Source organism: Zalophus californianus, chromosome 14, assembly GCF_009762305.2.
Source record: "Zalophus californianus isolate mZalCal1 chromosome 14, mZalCal1.pri.v2, whole genome shotgun sequence".
NCBI lineage: Eukaryota > Metazoa > Chordata > Mammalia > Carnivora > Otariidae > Zalophus > Zalophus californianus.
The window spans coordinates 69,857,745-69,877,575 of record NC_045608.1 but is presented as its reverse complement, the minus strand read 5'-3'; the positions used below and the strand labels follow the sequence as shown (position 1 = coordinate 69,877,575).

The 19,831-nt window shown below is 43.0% G+C and overlaps 1 protein-coding gene and 1 pseudogene across 3 annotated transcripts in view; one reads left to right on the top strand and one right to left on the bottom strand.

Annotated features, from left to right (window-relative positions):
• The window catches only part of SKA1 (spindle and kinetochore associated complex subunit 1), a 28,004-nt gene extending 16,157 nt beyond the window's left edge, over window positions 1-11,847 (bottom strand). Inside the window, exon 1 of one of the 3 annotated variants that reach the window (XM_027577581.2) lies at window positions 11,512-11,847. The gene's annotated coding sequence lies outside the window, so the exon portion shown is untranslated. Of the gene's footprint in view, window positions 1-8,386; window positions 8,410-11,511 lie in introns of those variants that run through there. The other 2 variants (XM_027577582.2, XM_027577583.2) reach the window with 2 other exon arrangements.
• On the top strand, window positions 11,814-16,527 carry LOC113912381 (annotated as a pseudogene).
• The last annotated feature ends 3,304 nt before the right edge of the window (window positions 16,528-19,831 follow it).

Genomic DNA, 19,831 nt, shown 5'->3' with positions numbered 1-19,831 from the left:
CAGGGGGAGTGGGAGAGGGAGAAGCAGGCTTCCCGCAGAGCAGGGAGCCCGATGTGGGACTCGATCCCAGGACCCTGGGATCATGACCTGAGCCGAAGGCAGACGCTTAACGACTGAGCCACCCAGGCGCCCTCATTGTTTATTTTAAAAACGATTGGTTTGATTTAGAATCCAAATAACAGTTACACATTATTTTTTTTAAAGATTTTATTTCTTTATTTGACAGAGAGAGACACAGCGAGAGAGGGAACACAAGCAGGGGGAGTGGGAGAGGGAAAAGCAGGCTTCCCACGGAGCAGAGAGCCTGATGCGGGGCCTGATCCCAGGACCCTGGAATCATGACCTGAGCCGAAGGCAGATGCTTAACGACTGAGCCACCCAGGCGCCCCTACACATTGTTATTTGGTTGATACATTTTTAATGTTTCTTTTAATTTTGACATACCTACTTATCTAAAGCTAAAGTCCTTTAACAAAGCCTTTCATTGTAGGACTAAATGTAAGGCTTCAAATGTAATTATCTAAGAAAAATAACACAGCAACACAAATTCACCCTGTAGCATCAAGGGCAAACATTTTCAGATTATTCCCCAGGAGAAAATAAACAGGAAGACCAAGAGCATGAAGGCATTGAATACAAGAGGAGACGGTGAAAATGCGAAAAAAAAAAATATACAAATGAGCAATTAGATTGCACTGCCTGGTTCATATTTCTTCCTAGGTCAGGATTATTTATCAGGATTTCAAGTGCAATGACAGAAACTCAATCCAAACTGACTTAAGAAAAAAAAGACTTTATTGGGCTTATAAAACTGTAAAGTGTGCATGTGTATGTGTCTACAGTTATAGCTGGACCCAGGAACTCAAACATCCCATTAAAGAACCATCTCTGTCTCTCAGTTCTGCATTCCTCTGTGTTGAATCCATTCTCAGGCAGGCTTTCCCTATGGTGACCACTGGTACCTCTAGACTTATACTCTAATAGGTTAGCAGTTCTTGCTTTCTGAACAAGTCTAGCAAAAGCCCCAGGATTTCACCTCATTGTCTTAATTTGGGTCATCTGCCCAGTCTTAAACTAATCAGCATGTTTAGGGGGGTGGAATGGTCTGGTTGGCTAGACATTCAGGAGCTGGGAGTTAGGACAATCTACCCAAAACACAGGGTCCGAGAGTAGGACAGAAGTGGTTTCTGAAACATTACTTTCTGGGGAAGGAGGACAAGTTGGGAAGGGTTGTTTTGAACAAAAGTTTGCTGGGGAAAAGCAAGAGTTCAGGGTGATGATGATTTCTCATTGGCTGAGTTGCAGAGATAGTTGATTTCTCCTAGGGGATACAATGTATATCTTTCTCTGCTGGGGCCTATAATTGATGATTCTTTTCTATTGGTGATTCTTCTGTTGGGGTCTATAATTGACAATTCTTGTAATTGACATGGAATGGTAAGACTTCCCCTTCTAGCCTCCCTTTATTAATTTTTACAAGAGCAAGATATAAGAAATCGCTGGACTGGTCCTTGCAAGAAATATAAGCAAAAATAAAAGCAATGTGAACTCTAGTCTTCAGGGGAAAATAATAACAGGAGACTTTTATTGGATACTTAGTCTAATTCAGGCATTTTACACATATTAACCTGTTTAATCTTTGTAATAAAATGAATACTTAAAATTGTGATCTGTACTTTATAGATGAGGAACTGGGGCTTATCATTAAGTAACTTATCCACATCAGTATCTCAGAACCTGTCCTCTTTCCCATGATACTCTGCTGCCTCTCAGGTGCAAGGGGTCAGTCACTTGCTCCCATGTTTTATGCTTCTGAACCTAAAGACTTCCATCATTGTTTAATTCCTTCATGTCATGTATATTACCACATGAACAATTCTAGATTTTTTATGAATTCTAAGTTTTTGATACCTGATTTTGACAAAATACTTTTATTTGTACTTTTCTTACTTTTGTCTTTTTCTTGCAGCTAGGGGTCAAGTTTAATTTCTGGATGTCCCCAACTCAGAATCAATAAAGGTCCTCATTGTAGCACAAAGATCAAAAATCTCTTTAAGCAATAGGACTCTGCCTTTCTGGGAAGGTCAGGAAATATTTAATCCTCTGGTTTTGACAGTGGATAGTGACAACAAGTTTGGGGACAGTTTCATAGCTGTCCTTTCAGAAGAGGGAAGGCCCATTGTAATAGATGGGGTGCATTCCGAGATGTGTCACAGATCGGGAATATGTCTGACCCTTTGGGGAGTAATAGCATTCAAGGCAGATTGTGTTTTTTACATTTCCTATTAAACTACCCTCCTTTAGCTTGTTTTTAGGAGCATTTTCCAACTGACATTAAAATCCAAGGCATATACTCATAATACAGTTCTCACAGGGACCATTTCTCAATTCTCATTATCTGTCATGGCAGCTGAGTTGAATCAACCCAGAAAATCCAACTCCTCACTTTTACAATGTTTCATACCCTAAAATGATTTATACCTCTGGTGGCAGTTTTTTGGTTTTGTTTGTTTGGTTGGTTGGTTGAGGTTTTTTTTGAAACTAGAGAGAAGAGGAAAAAGAAAAAAGCTTCTTACAGTTTTCCCCTAGTGTTCTTCTCTCATTTTAGAGTCATATTTATCCAGGGTGTACTTTTTTTAGTGTTATAGTTAGAGCCCCAATTTCTGGGCCACCAGGGTGCCCTTAACAAAGTCTCAGAGGCATGTAGTATGATTAGAGGCAGGGAAGGAAAGTCACAGTATGAAAACTACTCTGTCTCCCCCCCCCCCCAATGTCTACAATTCTACCCATTAGTGAGAGAGAGGGAGATGGAAAAAAAAATATCAGGAGACCTTTAGGTAGTCCCAGCTCAGTCATTAACTGGCTCTGTGAACTTGAGAAGTAGATGACTTCTGAGATCATGTCCAGCTCAAAGCATTTGGGTTTTTTCCTTCTGAAAAGTATTTCCCTCTTCCTGTGACCTGCTTTTAAATATAAACATGACTGGATGGAGAGTAATGGACTTTTAAGTTAAAAGGGGGGAATTAAGACTATCCCACAGATTTTTTTTCCTGCTTCTTAACAAATATCCCCCCAATAAGTTTTTTTAAATCTTCTCCTCCCCCAAAAATCACTAATAATTGGCAACAACCAGAGATAATGTAATAAATTCAAACACTGATGTCAAGGAGGGAAGCAGAAGATTCTGGAGCACAGAGGAAAAGTAGAGGATGGCTTGGCTCCTAATCACACCACCACCCTGAAATCATATTGAAGAGCCCACATATCTATGAATTGAAGGAAATCTGAAGTTTACCATTTGAGGGATACCCTTTCTTTTCCCTCTATCCTTGATCATCGCTCTCTCCCTGAGTCTAATTTCCCATTGGGAAATGACCCAAAGTTGAGAGTATTCCTCAAAGGGATGGACTACTACTTGAAATTGTGAAAAGCAGAACAATGGTTCGGTGCATTCAACAATGAAAATGAAAAAAAGAGGGGGGAAGGCAAGGAAAGAAGAAACCATGCAAATATTGATAAAGAAAATGATCTACAGGGATACATATTTAAAAGAATAGGAAGAGGGACGCCTGGGTGGCACAACTGGTTAAGCATCTGACTTCTTGGTTTTGGCTCAGGTCGTGATCTCAGGGTCCGGGGATCGGCCCCAGGTTGGGCAACATGCTTGGCCCAAAAGTCTGCTAAAGTTTCTCTCTCCCTCTCTCTCTGCCCCTCCCCCACTCTCTCTCTTTCTCTCTCAAATAAATAAATAAATCTTTAAAAAAAAAAGGAATAGCAAGAAATTTTATATCTATATGAACTGTATGTATACTAATTAAAAATAAGACCCCATCAAGAAGAGAGTAAACAGAAACAAAAGAAACAGAACAGAGAACATTAGACCTAAAAACATAAATTGAAGGTCCAAGCAACACCATTACAAAATACATTGAATTACAAATAGCAAGGTATAGAAGAGACACCATTGAAAATCAAGTTAAGAGAAAAGCTTAAGATGATCATGGTATATGCCATTGAAGAAAAGTTAAAGAAACACAGAGAGGCCACAGAAACAGGAGATAGAAATGGTCCAACATGAGGATAATTTGTGTCCTAAATGCAAAGTGCTCCCAAAATGGGCCAGAATATTTTTTTTAAAGATTTTATTTATTTGAAAAAGAGAGCGAGAGCAAGCACGAGAGGGGTGAGAGGCAGAGGGAGAAGGAGACTCCCTGATGAGCAAGGAGCCCGAGGTGGGGCCCCATCCCCGGACTCCGGGATCATGACCTGAGCCAAAGCAGATGCTTAATCACGTAATCAACTGAGCCGCCTGGGTACCCCGGGCCAGAAGATTTAATAAAGGTGATTACCCAGGAAAAAAAAATTGAACCTCTAGATGGAGATGCACACTGCATTCCAGGAAAATGTATTAAGGGACACTTTACAGCTATAAATATCCAAGTTAAGTTATTCAACTTTAAGGATAAAGAATGAATAATTTAAGCATTCAGAGGAAAAGCAAATTGACTACAAGAAGGAAAAAATCAGGCTGGCTGGCCTCTGACAATGGCACAGTAACATTTCCCCCCATATTTTTATTTTGAAAAATTTCAAACATACATAAAAATGGAAAGAGTTGAACAACAAACATTCATATACCCCTCACTTAAATTCTTCAAATTTAAACATTTTGCAATTTTGTCCTTCCTATATAGCTATACATATATAGTGGTGGTTTTAAAACTCCACAAATATTATAGTGTGTATTGCAAACTCTAGGGAGACCACTAACTTTTTTTTTAAAGAAGTATAATTGTTTATTAGTAAAAATGCTCAACTAAACCCAGGGAAAGTAGGAAAAGAGGCCTCTAGAAACATATAGAACATACTTACAAACCTGGCTGATATCAATCCAAATACATCAATAATCACTTTAAATGTGAATGGGTCTAATTACACTAATTAAAAGACAGAGATTGTCAGAATAAAAAAAAAGGATAGAAAAAAAAAGGATAAAAAAAAAAGACCCAACCATATTTTATCAACAGAGAAACCACTTTTTTTTAAAGATTTTATTTATTTATTTGACAGAGAGTGAGAGAGAGAGAGAGAGAGAGCGCGCACGCACAAACAGGCAGAGGGTGAGGGAGAAGCAGGCTCCCCGCTGGGCAGGAAGTCTGAGACGGGACTCGATCCCAGGACGCTGGGATCACGACCTAAGCCAAACGCTGATGTTTAACCAACTGAGCCACCCAGGTGCCCCAGGAAAACCACTTTAAATATACAGAATCTGATAGATTAAAAGTAAAGGTATGGAGGGGCACCTGGGTGGCTCAGTCGTTAAGCGTCTGCCTTCGGCTCAGGTCATGATCCCAGGGTCCTGGGTTCGAGCCCCGCATCGGGCTCCCTGCTCCGCGGGAAGCCTGCTTCTCCCTCCCCCACTCCCCCTGCTTGTGTTCCCTCTCTCGCTGTGTCCCTCTCTGTCAAATAAATAAAATCTTAAAAAAAAAAAGTAAAGGTATGGAGAAAGGTACACAATGATAACACTGATTAAAAAAAAAACTACTTATACTCATTTTGGACAAAGTTGATTTCAGAACAAGGAAAATTATCAGGGATAAAAGGACACTACATAATAATAGAGGGGTCATTCTCCAAGAAGACACATGATCTTTAACATGTACACACCTAACAACAGAGCATCAAAATATGTGAGGCAAAAACCGATAGAAATAAAAGAAGAGGCAAACCCACTTGGAGATTCCAACATCCCCCTGTCAATAACTAATAGATCAAGCAGGCAAAAAAAAAAAAAAAATCAGTAAAGATAAAGTTTAACTGAACAACACTATCAATTTGATCTAATTGACATTTATGGAATATTATGTCAAACAAAAGCAGAGTACACATTCTTTCCAAGCTTGCATAGACCATTCACTGCGACAGACCACATTCTGGGCTATAAAGTACACCTTAACAAATTTGAAAGACTAGAAATAATACACAGGATGTTTTTTAGACTACAGTGGAATTAAACTCTTAAAAGTCGTATCTCCAAATAAAGTCACATTGTTGGGTTAGGACTTCAATGTATGAATTTTAAAGGGACAAAATTCACCGTATCATATACACACACACACTTTCTACTATGAGAGGCTAAGCTTTTATGTCTCTGGCTTCTAGAGTCTAGCATTTTAACAGGACAGAATGTGTATATGTAATAAAAGAATAAGGTGAGAAGTCCAGGTGCCTCTGAAGGGAAGGGACAAGGGCACAAATGAAAGAACTTAATATTTTTTCAAGAAGAAGAAAAAGAAAATCTTTCTAGCTCACATATTCTGGAGGATGGCTACTGCATTGGGGACTATAAGCTCTCCAACCCACACAAGTAACAAGGTATGACTAACCCCTTGCATCCTGACAGGCTGCAGCTAAGCTGACCTCAGCTGACTGGAGATTGGAGCACTGGTTTCTACTAAAAGAGAAGGAAGAAGAGATGGATGAATAGAGCAGCTCTATAGTAAAACATCTCTCCAGCTTTTCACAGAGGTTGTATGTTAGTGTTTTCTGCCATCTGCTTAGTTCACACAAAGGAAAGAGTGAACACACTATATTATTCAGTGTCTTGGCAAAAATAGGATGGGGAAAAAAACTGGATAATTTGAGGAGAATTTAATAAAGAGGGACTACTTAAAATATGTGGCAGAGTTTTCAGAAGGTAACATTTGATGGTGCGGCTCCCTGGGGTTTATAAGTTAGGGAACATTAATTATCCCTAAGCATGAAGTCTGACAGTCCCATGAGTTTGGGGAGGCAGCTCTATGGAAGGGGCCACTTGGCAGGAGCCGTGGTCTCTGGTTAGGTTCCGAACACCCCTGTCAGGAACTCAGCAGGAAGGAAGCTGGGAGAATAAATATCTGCCTGTATTCTCCTCCCACCTTTGGATCTTCTGCTGATAACCCCAACTGCCATTGCCTGGACCCATCCTGAGGCCAGGAGGCAAAGGAAATTCTTGAAGCAGTCCATATAGGTCAGACCCCCTCAGTCCAGGCCTGGGTGGAAAATCATGGAGAGTGGATCTCAAGAGGAAGACAACCGACACATACACTTGGGTTATGGCATTCACATACTGACATACTTTGTGAATTAGGTAAAATATTTTTTTGAGAACAGGCATCAGTATTGTATATATAAATATTTGAGATCAGGTATTATACATTACAAAACTCTATCTTTTATTTGACAGGACTTTTCCCAAAGCATTTTAAACACTCAAAGGATATTGTTATATTGGCATTTATAAACTGGGCAGTTTCCAATTCTTGAGGCAGAGAGGAGCAATGCTCGCCAGATTTTCCAGAATCAATTAATTGCAGAAATACCTGCCAGTCAGATTTCTAATAATGGGTCAGAGGGAAGCTAGAAAAGACCATTTGTGTACCATTTATATCAATGTGTTCATTTTGCTGAATATGTTCTAATCTTCTAGAACCAAGGTGTTTTTCTTGCTTACCTTCTGCAAGTTCTTCTCCTTAAGGAAAACTTAGCAATAAAATGAAAACTCAATTAGAATTTCATTTTATTAACTGTCATTATGATGTCCATATCTATATGATGAGGTGATTTCCATGTTTTAGAAAATCTCTATCTGCCTACATATGACCCAGCAAACAGGATATGTTTATTAATCTTGTGTAAGCTTTCTATAAAGCTAAATTAATAATAATTTATGTATTTCAAAGATGCTTATAAGATTTTAGAGCTTTACATCGAAGATTTTTCGGACCTCATTAGAACACTCTCAGGATTTACTTCCAGGCCTCCAAATAAACTTCCCAGATAACCTAGGAAATGGTTGAATTACACCAGAAATCTCTCACATGATGTTAAATTACTCTTAGAGCAGAGGGGACAAACCCAAGCCCAGTAGATTTACCTTCCCAGTTGCTATTGATGTTTGAGAGAAACTGAGGCCGCCCAGAAGGAGTGTGAGCTGCAGATGAACTCCCCAGAGCCTAGCCACCCTCATAGGGAGCAGCACAATCAGGCCAGCTCAGATGTGCCCACACCACCGTAGCGCCTAAAGGGGCAAAGCTCAATCCTGACCCCGTCCACATCTTAGCGATTACACACACATTCTGCAGTTGAGTTGTTCAGCTCTTCCCCCTCTCACACCCCAGTGAAGCTGCTCCCAGGACCTTCATTGGTTCAAGTTCCCCCTCTGCCTTTTCTCTTATACCCAGCATGGGTCCCTATACCCCGCTGCCAGACCATGTACTTCCCCTTAATGCCTGCGCCCAGCTGTTCGCCTCCCCTCCCCACTCCACACAATGGGTTTCCACACCATCCATCCCGTTGTGGGTCAGGTCAACAATCCCCACCCTCCATCATGCTCCACGGGTCTTACCCCACTCTTGGTCATGCCTCTTCCATTCTAGCCTGACTCACTGCCACCCACGGCACTTATGAAATAGTAATGGCATCCTTCTTTGTATCGCTCTCCTCATGCTTGTTGTTTATCAAAATAGAATTGTGATTCAGCTGATAGGAAGCCAAATCAGGGTTGAATTGTGCACCGCCACCCCCCCACCCCAGTCATACGTTGAAGTCAAACCTCCACTAGCTCAGAATGTGACCTTATTTGGAGATAGGGCCTTTAAAGGGGTAATCAAGTTAAGCTGAGGTCATTACCTGGGCACTAATCCAATATGGCTGGTGTCTTTATTAAAAGGGGGTGTTTGGACACAGAGACACATGAAGGGAAGATAAAGCGAAAAGGCACCGGGAGAAAGAACATGGCCATCCACAAGCCAAAGAGAGAGGAGCATGGAACGGATCCTTCCCTCACAGCCCTCAGAAGGTACCAATGGGGCCATTACCTTGATCTTGGACTTCCAGCCGCCAGAACTGTGAGACAACAAATTTCCATTGTTCAAGCCACCCAGTGTGTAGCACTTTGTTACATCAGCCTTAGCAAACCAATATAAGACGTAACTGTAAGAAACCGCTACACCATGCCCCGGATTTACTGATTAACTACGACTAAACCGGGCTCTTCCTGGTGATACTGATTTTTTAAAGCCATAAGCTCTAAAGTAAAGGTTGTTTTGTTCAATATATTCTTTTTTAAGAAACAGTAAGAGTGTTCATCTAATTTTTATGTCGTTCCTTAAGAGTTAAGACTTGAGGTGGAGGAGTTTTGTTCCCTGATGATGCCCAAAGGATGAGATATTACCATAAAATAGAATACTTGATCTGTGTTTGGTATCAATAAGTCTTCAACCAAATCAAAGTTTTACCCAGAACAATGTACATTTGTTGTCTTCTTCAAAGTTGGTAAAACAAATTTTTACTTTATTGAAATGCTGGTTGGAAGGCACCTTTGCATACTGCCACTAGATGGCAGGGCAGCACCATTCTTCTTGAGGCCACAAGCTAAACAGAATGCAAATTCAGGATGCCTGCTGGAAAAGTTTATTAAGATAAACCTCACTATCTTCCTTTTCAGCATTAGCTTTTCTTTTATGAAAGTAGCGCATGTTTTTAACTGCAAATCAAAACAACACAGAAAAGTATAGAGAATAAAATCAAAACTCTCATTATTCCACCTGTCAGAAGCAAATACACTGGAGGTCCTGCTCCTGATATAAAATGGCTCAAGTGTGGACCATTCCCAGCATTCTCTGTAAACACCCCTGCTCAAGGTTCCCTCCCCTCTCATTGACTATGAATTTCACTCAAACTTAACAGAATCCCAACTCCAATCTAACCCTAACCCCAACCCACAATTTCCTTTTGGTTATTTTTAGAGATTTGTTAGCACTCTGGGTGAACACCACTGGATTCACAGTGCTCACCATAAATACCTAATCTTATTACAGCTGCAGCATCAGGTACTAATCTTGGTAAGACTGATAAACTCTGCCATTTTTAATTATAGGTAAAACACTGACCTGAAGAGACATCACAGAGAAATCAGACTGGTTAAAGAAACAAAACATATGTCACTTTAGGTGGTCAGACATAGGAGGTTTACTTATTTTGGGGTTAAATTGTAAATCTCTGTTTTTTAAATTCAAATACAGTAACACTGACTTTTTACAGGTTTAGCACATGTATATAGATTTGTGTAAATTCCATGACAATCAGGACCCAGAGAAGTTCCATCACCCCAAAACAACTCCTCTGTCCCTCTGTCATCACACCCTAATGGCCTCTAAAATCTATAAATTCTCATGTGGCTTCGACAGTTACCAGTTCTAACTCCCACGGGACCCAGTCCCCTGGTGTGTAATTTCTGCCTCCTCACCACTGCCCTACCTAATTCAACCCAAATCTAGGCATGAACCCTGAATCTTTCACCAAGTTTTTATATTGATTTGCAAATTATAATAATGTAAGTAAATGTATTTAATCTTCAATATGATAGAAAGATCCTCAGATTAAAAAAACCCACAATCCAACTACACACAGTTTGAGACACAACCAAACTAAACAGGCCCAAATCTATAAAGAGAAAAAGGACAGGCTGAATGTGGACGGCATTATCCTTTCAATCTCACCTCCACAGTAAATCTAACCCCTTCAAGCCCATAAGCTGTTCTGAATTTAGATTTCAAAGATACTATAGATCTGTCTAGGGACAGATACCTTCAGAATTGCAGGGGCAAACGTGGAAATGCCAAGCCTCTTTTCCTCCTCCCACCTACTCTCAGGGAAGAGGCAGTAATCCTCCCCTTAAAGACCAATCTCCTACCCTATGTTGACTGTGTAATTAACATCCTCTCCCATAGGATTTATTTTTAAATAAATCTTCCAGCTCTGGCCAATTAATCAGCCAATCAGTAAATCATTCAGTACAACTAAATGTCCCTGGCTTTAATCCTTTTGCCTTTAGCACTGTTTTTCACCAACTTTTTTTTTTTTTTTTTTTTTTGGTATCTGCTTAAGATTCTCAATAAAGCCTCTTGGTGAATTTCCTAGCAACATTACCTGCAGCTGGTATGTCTCTCAGTGGCAAAAGGGCAGTGCAATACAGCATCTGTTATACCTGGACATTCCATTGCTAAACTGTCTCACCACTAGAACGGAATGTCTGGATTATCTGGCCCATTAGCCATCCTGGCCCCGCCCTTTCACCTGGACTGCCCTCACATATGTTCAGGACAGATTTGGAATCCACAACATCCTCTTATGAACTATCACAGTCAGATTTGTTATTGCTTAGAAAAATAGGGTCAGAATTAGAGTTCAGCTGTCAGGAGGGGAACCAGATCAGGAATGGTTTGAGACATATAGTCAGGGGTGACTGTGGCAGGACTCAATGCTTCCCTGACAAAAGTGCCTTCGTGGCTGTCATCTTTAAAGGAAAGCCCCGGTTCCTTGGCATGACATACAATTCTACTGTTGACCTGGCTCCTGCCTACCTCATTAGCCTCAGCAACCACCCCTCTTGCCCAGCAGTTGATACCACATGAACAGTCCTGGTGGTTGCCACGTTGTGCCTCCCAACCCCACCTTGCCAGTACGTACATGTTGTTTGATACCTCTACGTCTTTGTTCATGATGTTCTTCTGTGTGGAATGTTCTTCAACCCACGAACGCTTTTTGTCCTCCGAATAATTCCGGATCATCTTTAAAAATTTAGCTCAATAATTGCCTCTGCGGGTAATCTTCCTTTATCTTCCTTCAGAGCGAGTCAAATTTTTCTGAACTTTGCATTCCTCTATTATTGATGGTACTTTAAAAAGTTATTGAAATTGTTTGATTTCATATCGTCTTTCCAACTACATCGTGAGTTTCTCACGGGAAAGGATGCTGTAGTATTCGTCATAATGGATTTCCCCAGAGTCTCCACCTTTCCGTCCGAACCCGAGAGCGAAGGAGCAGGGGAGACTGGGGGCGTGGCCAATGATGAGGCCAGGACTGCGCAGACTCAGTAATTTGACTCCTTGGGAAGTTGTGAGTCTTCGGTTCCCATGGTGACAGAGCCCACTTCCGGTCTCTCACCGCATTCTTACCAGATCCTGAGATTTCTGCGGCTTTCCTCGCCCCCAGGCCCAACCCAGCCCAACTGGACCGCAGTCAGGTCTCCTGTTAAGAGGGGAGCATGCTCTGGTATAGCAAGGAGATTTGACAGATGAGTTCACCACTTAACCCAACAGCAAGAAATATCCCCCACGAGGCAGCTTTAATATATAAATTATGTCTAGAAAATCATCATTTGGGATCTTGAAGGCCCTTCAGTCTCCACGACACCGATACCCGGGAGGACTGTCGCCTTATGATGGGGTGTGTATATCCCAAGGAGGACACAGGGTTGGGAAACAGAGATCTAGGCGCAGAGGGGGCCGTTAACCAGCTTGAGATGTGGAACTAGTTATGCATCTCGTGGTGCGTGGTGCGTGGATTCTGATGGAGCTGTGGGAGTCATGCCTTTGTTTCTCAGTCTTCTCTCAGTCTTCTACCCCACTGTTTTATGTGACCAGTTCAACCCTACTAGCTGCCTGGCTGAACCGACACTCAGACCTGGAAATTGGAGGAAGGATGGAGGACCCGAAGGACTGTGGTTGTGTAGGAGACCAAGGGAATGCTGCTCACCCTAGAATATTGCTAGGTTCTGCATTCCACCGTAGACTGTTGTTATACGCACCCTAATTCCTTTGTTTCTGCCTAGCCAGTACAATACTCCAGACACTACTCCATTCACACTTCGGCAATCGCAGAGATATTGGTTTAGCTCCTGCACTGTGTACAGCTCGATGGAAGATCCAGGTGGTTACAATTATTCCATGCATTACTGGTGGGAATGTAAAATGATGCAGCCACTTTGGAGAACTGCCTTGAAGTTCATCAGATGATTAAATATAGAGTTACCGGGGCGCCTGGGTGGCTCAGTCATTAAGCGTCTGCCTTCGGCTCAGGTCATGATCCCAGGGTCCTGGGATCGAGCCCCGCATCAGGCTCCCTGCTCCGCGGGAAGCCTGTTTCTCCCTCTCCCACTCCCCCTGCTTGTGTTCCCTCTCTCGTTGTGTCTCTTTCTGTCAAATAAATAAAATGTTAAAAAAAACAAAACACATGTCCATGCAAAAACTTGTCCACAAATGTTCATAGCAGCATTATTCATAATTGCCAAAAAAGTGGAAACATCCCAAATGTCCATCAACAAATGGAGAGATGAAATGTATTATATCCAAACACTGGAGTATTATTTGGCCATAAAAAGGAATGAAATACTGATATATGCAACCACATGAATGAATCTTGAAATTATGCTAAGAAACCAGTCACAAAATCCTACATATTGTATGATTCCGTCAATATGAGGTGTCCAGTCTAACCAAATCTATAGAAACAAAAAGTAGATTTTGATTGCCTATGGCTGGAGAAGTTGGGGGGAAGTGAGGAGTGTCTGCTAACGGGTTCAGAGTTTCTTTTTTGAGGTGATGAAAAAGTCCTAAATTGATTGTGGTAATCTTTGCACAATTCTGTGAATATACTAAAAACCATTGAATTGTACATTTTTTTAAAAGATTTTATTTATTTGAGAGAAAGGGAGAGAGAATGAGCAGGGGGGAGGGGCAGAGAGAGAGAGAGAGAGAGAAGCAGACTCCCGGCTGAGCAGGGAACTTGAGGCGGGGCTGGATCCCAGGACCCTGAGATCATGACCTGAGCTGAAGGCAGACGCTTGACCAACTGAGCCACCTGGGCGCCCCAAAGTTTCCTTTTATAAGACATTTTGGAAAAGGCAAAATTGTAGGAGCAGAAAACAGATCAGTGGTTTCCAGGTGGGGGGGATGTGGGAAGAGGTTGACTACAATGGGGTGACACAAAGGAACTTTCTGGGAGGTGATGAGAGAGCTCTGTATCTTGATTGCGGTGGTTGTGTACCTGCAGTTATGTCTTTGTTAAAATTCATGGAACTGTACAGTGAAAGGAATGAATTTTATCGTATGTGAACTAAAATAAATGAGCTAAAAATACATTTAGTTTTGACGTTGGGATAGTCCTCCTGTCTTTGGAAACAAAGGGCAGCAGTTTCAGAGACACAACAAGACTTTCAGTGTTACTTTCAATGTGAGTACAGCTCATATACTGATCAGGGAGGGCGGGTGAAGAGCTAGGCAAACGAAATGTGAGTTGGGGTCAAGTTGAAAAGGGCTGTCTGCCGTCTCAGAAAGTCAGTAGAGGAGAACCTGGGACATCTGTGGGACCAAGTCGTGGTCTTGTAAGGCCTGGATGCAGCAACCAGAGAGGTGAGGTTATCACTGCAGAGATGAGGATGCTGATGTTTTCAGACATAACTGAGAGTGAATGAACCTAAAGGATAAAATCACAAGAAAGACAAATGGCATGTTTTAAAAATTCAATTTATTAAGAAGAGGAAAGCATTACTGGGGCCCTTTTTTCCCCTCTAAGACAAAAAGGAAAGATCAAGTTCCAACTGTCTTCCTAGCAGGAACCACCTACATTGTTCCCAGTGCCAGAGAGAGGGACATATTAAAGCCAGCTAGCAAAGAGTCTGCAGGATCTCAGAATGTAATTAGTGACTATATCTGGTTTTTGGTAATACACATGCTGGTGGCTGTTTTGCTCAGCAATTGGGTAAAGCTTTTCATGTATGCAGTTCTTATTTGTGTTGTTTTTACACAATCCATGCAAGTTTTAGCTGGCACTTCTTGTGTTGCTCACTCTGCCAAACTGTATAATTCTTGACATGTTCCAAACACCCTAAAAGGACGGGTCTGGCCCAAAGATTCTTCTTGTTGGATTGAGGCAGCTGCTTGTACAGTGCTGAGATTAAGATCAGTACCTTGTGGGGCGCCTGGGTGGCTCAGTCGTTAAGCGTCTGCCTTCGGCTCGGGTCATGATCCCAGGGTCCTGGAATCGAGCCCCGCATGGGGCTCCCTCCTCAGCAGAGAGTCTGCTTCTCCCTCTCCCTCTCCCCCTGCTTGTGTTCCCTCTCTCGGTGTGTTCTCTCTCTGTCAAAGAAATAAATAAAATCTTATAAAAAAAAAAGATCAGTACCTTGTTAAGGAAGAGTTGTAAGTACAGTCGACCCTTGAGCAACGCAGTGACTAGCAGCACCAATCCTTATGTGAAGTTGAAAATCCACATATCATTTTTGATTCCCCCAAAACTTAACTCCTAATAGCCTGCTCTTGGCCAGCAACCTTATGGATAACATAAACAGTTGGTTAAGATATATTTTGTGTGTTATATGTATTATATATGGTATTCTTACGACAAAGGAAGCTAGAGAAAGGAAATGTTCTTAAGAAAATTGTAAGGAAAAGAAAATACATTTATAGTTCTATACTGTATTTATTTTTAAAACATCATGTTTAGGGGCACCTGGGTGGCTCAGTTGGTGAAGTGTCTGCCTTTGGCTCAGGTCATGAATTCGGGGTCCTGGGATTGAGCCCCACATCTGGCTCCCTGCTCAGCAGGAAGCCTGCTTCTCCCTCTCCCTCTGCTGTTCCTCCTGCTTGTGCTCTCTCTCTCTGTCTGTGTCAAATAAATCTTAAAAAAAAAAAAATCATGTTTAAGTGGGTTGATGCAGTTCAAATCCCTATTGTTCAAGGCTCAATTTGTAATCTTAAAATACTACAGCAGTAAGAGGCTTTGTGACAGCCCCCCTGGAGGCAGGCAGGACAGGTGTACCCTGCATGAAGCCAAAGAACAGTGGGGAGCCTGCCAAAGCTCTCGTCTTCACTTGTTAAGACCTTGGAGCCTCGCAATCCAGTAGTGGCCCAAAAGACGCCCCCAAGGATCTGGAGAGAGCAGTGGAGAATAATGTCTTCCAGGTGGGGGCACTGGTGCACTCCCAGGAGGACACAGCCAGTGCAACCTCTCCTGTGAGCCACCCTGCACTATTTCGGGCACCCAGCAGCATATCCGGCCTGACCTCTGTGCTTTGGCTGAGGAGATCCGGCTGGAAGGCCACTGCAGGGTGGTCTCTAGCCACTGATCCTGGGGATTCCCTCCAGTGGCCTGGAGTCTGAGGATGCACAGGAAACCCAGAAGCCTCTAAGGATGCATACTTCCAGCTGTGGACCTGGTCCACAAGTAGGAAAACCCAGAAGCCACCTCCAATGGCTCCTGCAAAACACCTGACCCAGATGTAGTCCTCTGCAATTTCACGGAGTTGACCCACGAGCAGCTGACTGTATCCAAGGATGGATCAAGAGTCAGGCGCCAGGAGGAACAGAAGGACAACCGTGTGTACGACATTTACTACATGGAGGTGGCCACTCCAGGATGGGTCGAGGACTTCCTCTGTGCAGTCCTACAGCCAGGAGTGATGGCTAGCAACCAGAGGACATTTATAAAGATGAAAATGATGAGAACAGTGAGAATAACTGGCACAATGAGGGCCCAGAGGAGGCGAACGGTGCCGGAAATGAAGATTCCAGAGGCTCTGAAGAATGGGACAGCCTCAGAGAAAAGGAAGGAGGCAATGGCAGACCAGAGATGTGGAGCAAATCCCCTTTGGGGGTGCAGGAGTTTGGCTATGCCAACCCCTCTGAGCTGGATTCAGATCGATGATCCTGTGATATCTGTGCGGTTCTGCCGCTGGTCCTTGAGGGCTTTGTGAATGCAGTGTCAGCTGCCCGGGTAACATTTTCTTGGGCTTCCTAGCTTAACACATGGAAGGAAAATGCATGTCCACCATCACCATCCTACCAGTGAAAACTTTGCTGAAGAAGTATGTCTTTTCCAGTAACAGCAGTGTTCTTTTGCCTCAATCAAAAGTGATTCTATAGTTTATAATTTTTTTAAAAAGCCATGAAAATGAAGTTCGTTAGCCCAGGCATTTTCCCATTCTCTTCCTGTGCTGAAGCCAGTAAGTGGAGGAGAGGCTCCTATTTCCTCAACACTAAGATTTCCCATACCACCAGGGCGCCTGCCTCCAGTAAAAGCCTGTTTCTTTTAATAGAGGGAACTAGAAGGGCTACAGTGGGTCCCTTTTGGCAGCACGGACTGGATAGTAATAGCCACTAGGGAAGGAAATAGAATCTCCCTGAGCTCTGAGAGGTTCTAGTCAACAGCTGTCTCTACCTCCCTGCTTCCTGACTTTGCTAATGGTTGTAAATATTATTGTCTTCCTTTGGCTGTGGTGCCAAGAAACAGGGAATGTATGAATGTGATACTCTGTGTTTAGTAAAAGCTAACTTTAAATATGAAAAAGAAACATCAGAGCAGTAGAAAAAAAGTCAGTGACTTCCCTCTCCTCCCATTTTTGTTTAAAGGAAAACATGTATTCAACTGAAAACATAAGCTTCATATTTGTCACACTTTCTTGTAGTATTACAAAGATTTCTCAAAATCTTTTATATATTGAGCAAATATAAGAACATATATTATAAATTCATATAGGATTACATCAAATAGTATGTTTAAGAACAGACAATACATTTTACAGGTACATTTGTGTTTTGAAATGCAAACAAAAACACTGTCCATATTAAGATAAAACACCAAAAACTTATTACAAACTATTTCAAAGAAATTACACAAGAATGGTTTTTTTTTTTTATTCTTTGTTTTCTTTTCACAGAATTCCCTGCTATGCTTGAGGTCAAAAGAATATTAGGACAATTACAGTTTTTAAAACAGTACAAAATAAAGACATAACACAGCAGCCTGCCATAAACATTCTGAAAACTGCAAACGTTTGTTTTATTTTCTTCTGTTTGTATATGTCCTGCCAAAGTGAGCACTTGTTTTACCTTCCTAAATCATCAGAAGAAAGAGTAAGTCAGGAGACACAGCAGGGAGACAAAGTCATACCACAGCGCTAGAAAAAAACAAGGTGGCAAGTGGTGACAATAATTTGAATTCAGTTGTGGTGTGAAAGGCGATGCCCAATGCCCGGGAGAGAAAAGCAGTTAGCACACACAGCTTCCAGCTGGTCTCCCTCTGTGTGAAGGGTTTTCCCTTCTTGTCCTAGTACTCAAGGTCCACAGTTGGTAGGGAGGACAGAGGAAGCATCCCCAGGTTCCCTGCCCCCAAAGAGCCAGGTGACACTGATCCCCAAAGAGCTGCAGATTGTTGTGTCACCATCCCCTGAGGCCCATGATGGGCTTCCCGGCTTCCAAGAGGTCAATCAACCCTGTTCCCATCCAGAGATCTCCTTATACCACCTGTCCCCAGACCTGAGCTAACTGGGCCAGGTCTCTGTGATCTTCTCATTCCATAGGAGCAAAGGGTTGAGTCCTTGAGGAGGTTAAAAGTGGCTTGGCCATGGGCTTCCATCTTATGCCACCATCCTATGACATCATTCAATTAACATTTGTTAAGTGGGACACAGGGTGCTGGATGGTGAGCCCCACCCTCCCTACCCCCATTTCAACAATAGGCCTCAAAAGAAATTGAAATAGAAAATTTTATTACTCACAGTTTCTAAGGGAAGTACTCTGCATTCCTCCAGGAGTGGGGAGAGATCAAGGCAGAGTGCAGACAGGGAGTCAGGACCTTGGGCACATGCCTTTAATTAGGGTCCCTGGGTGGAGTGCTTTGGGGTTCCCAGGTGGAATTGATCAATTCAAACTGAACAGTAGGATTTGGGTAGTCCCACAAGGTCTTATCTAAGTAGTACCTAAGGCATATAGGCTTGGGGAGGCAGAGGAGATTGTTGATCACAAGGGCTGTTGGGGAAGTCATATCAGGAGTTTACATCTGCATGTGACTGTGGCTGATATCTAGGGCATGTGCTTGCATGGGGGACCAGTGTCCATCTGAGGCCCCTGCGAGCCACTTGGCCAAACAAAATGGGTGTGGGAATGGTAATACCATGGAGTAGCTTAGCTAAACTCTCCATAAGTTGACATGGGTTTCCTGGTGAGGGTGAAAGCGGGCTGATAACCTGCTACAGACCATGGTCCAGGGAGGCGCAGGGCCCCCAACGGGCCCCTGGGTCTGCTGAGAGCCACCCTGGCTGTGAGCAGCATCTGCAGGAGTCTCCCTGTGATAGTGTGCAGCCTCAGGGACAGCCTGGGTTTCCTGTCACTGAGCTGAGGCCCCTCCTGCTCTGGTGCACCTGACCACCTGGGGATGTGGGATTTTTATTATGGAAACCTAACCTCGCAGAAGCAGGTTCAGAGGTTGGACAAACCTGCTCAAAGGTTAGATGGACCCCATGCAGGACTCGATTTTGGATAGGCTTCTTTATGGGATGGGAGCTGTTGGAGTGCCTAGGGTCTCTGGTTGGGGCCCCTCCCGCCGATGCCACAGTGGAAGCACCCACTGGTGGTGGAGGGGACCAGACAAGGGGCAGGGCTGTGGCTGCTGTGGGACTGGTAGTGGAGGGGGGGGTGGGCACTGGGGACATCACCATCACCTCCACACTCTCCCGCCTGCTCCGAGAGGGCACTCTTGCCCGCTCACCCCCATTTTCAGCCAGTACCATAAATAGCAAAATAACAAAACCCTTCATGAACTGCTAAAAAAAAAAAAAGGCTGAATAGTGCACTCTTGGAACCAGATAAGAGCTAACCATACTTTTATACCTGTTATAAGATACAATTCCCTGTATAAATTGGAGTTGTATTTAGACCTTCGGCTTTTCCAAAGGAAAGATGTACTAGGAATTAGTTTGCCTTCCGGGCAGAAGGATATAACATCCAGCGAGGCCAGCCTGAGTGGAGGAGAGAATCGTGCAGAGACTCAGCTTCTCAGAGCCAAGAGGAAATAGCTAGTTCCGGGGTCCTTGGTTCCCTTGGTGAACCAGAGTGGGCAGGAGCAAACACACCCAACCACCCTCCTCAGGGAGTGGGTAGCTCAGGGCAACCCAAATGCCACACCTTAAAGGAGTCCTCGCTGGTCACTATGATTTGTGGGTTCCCCCCCC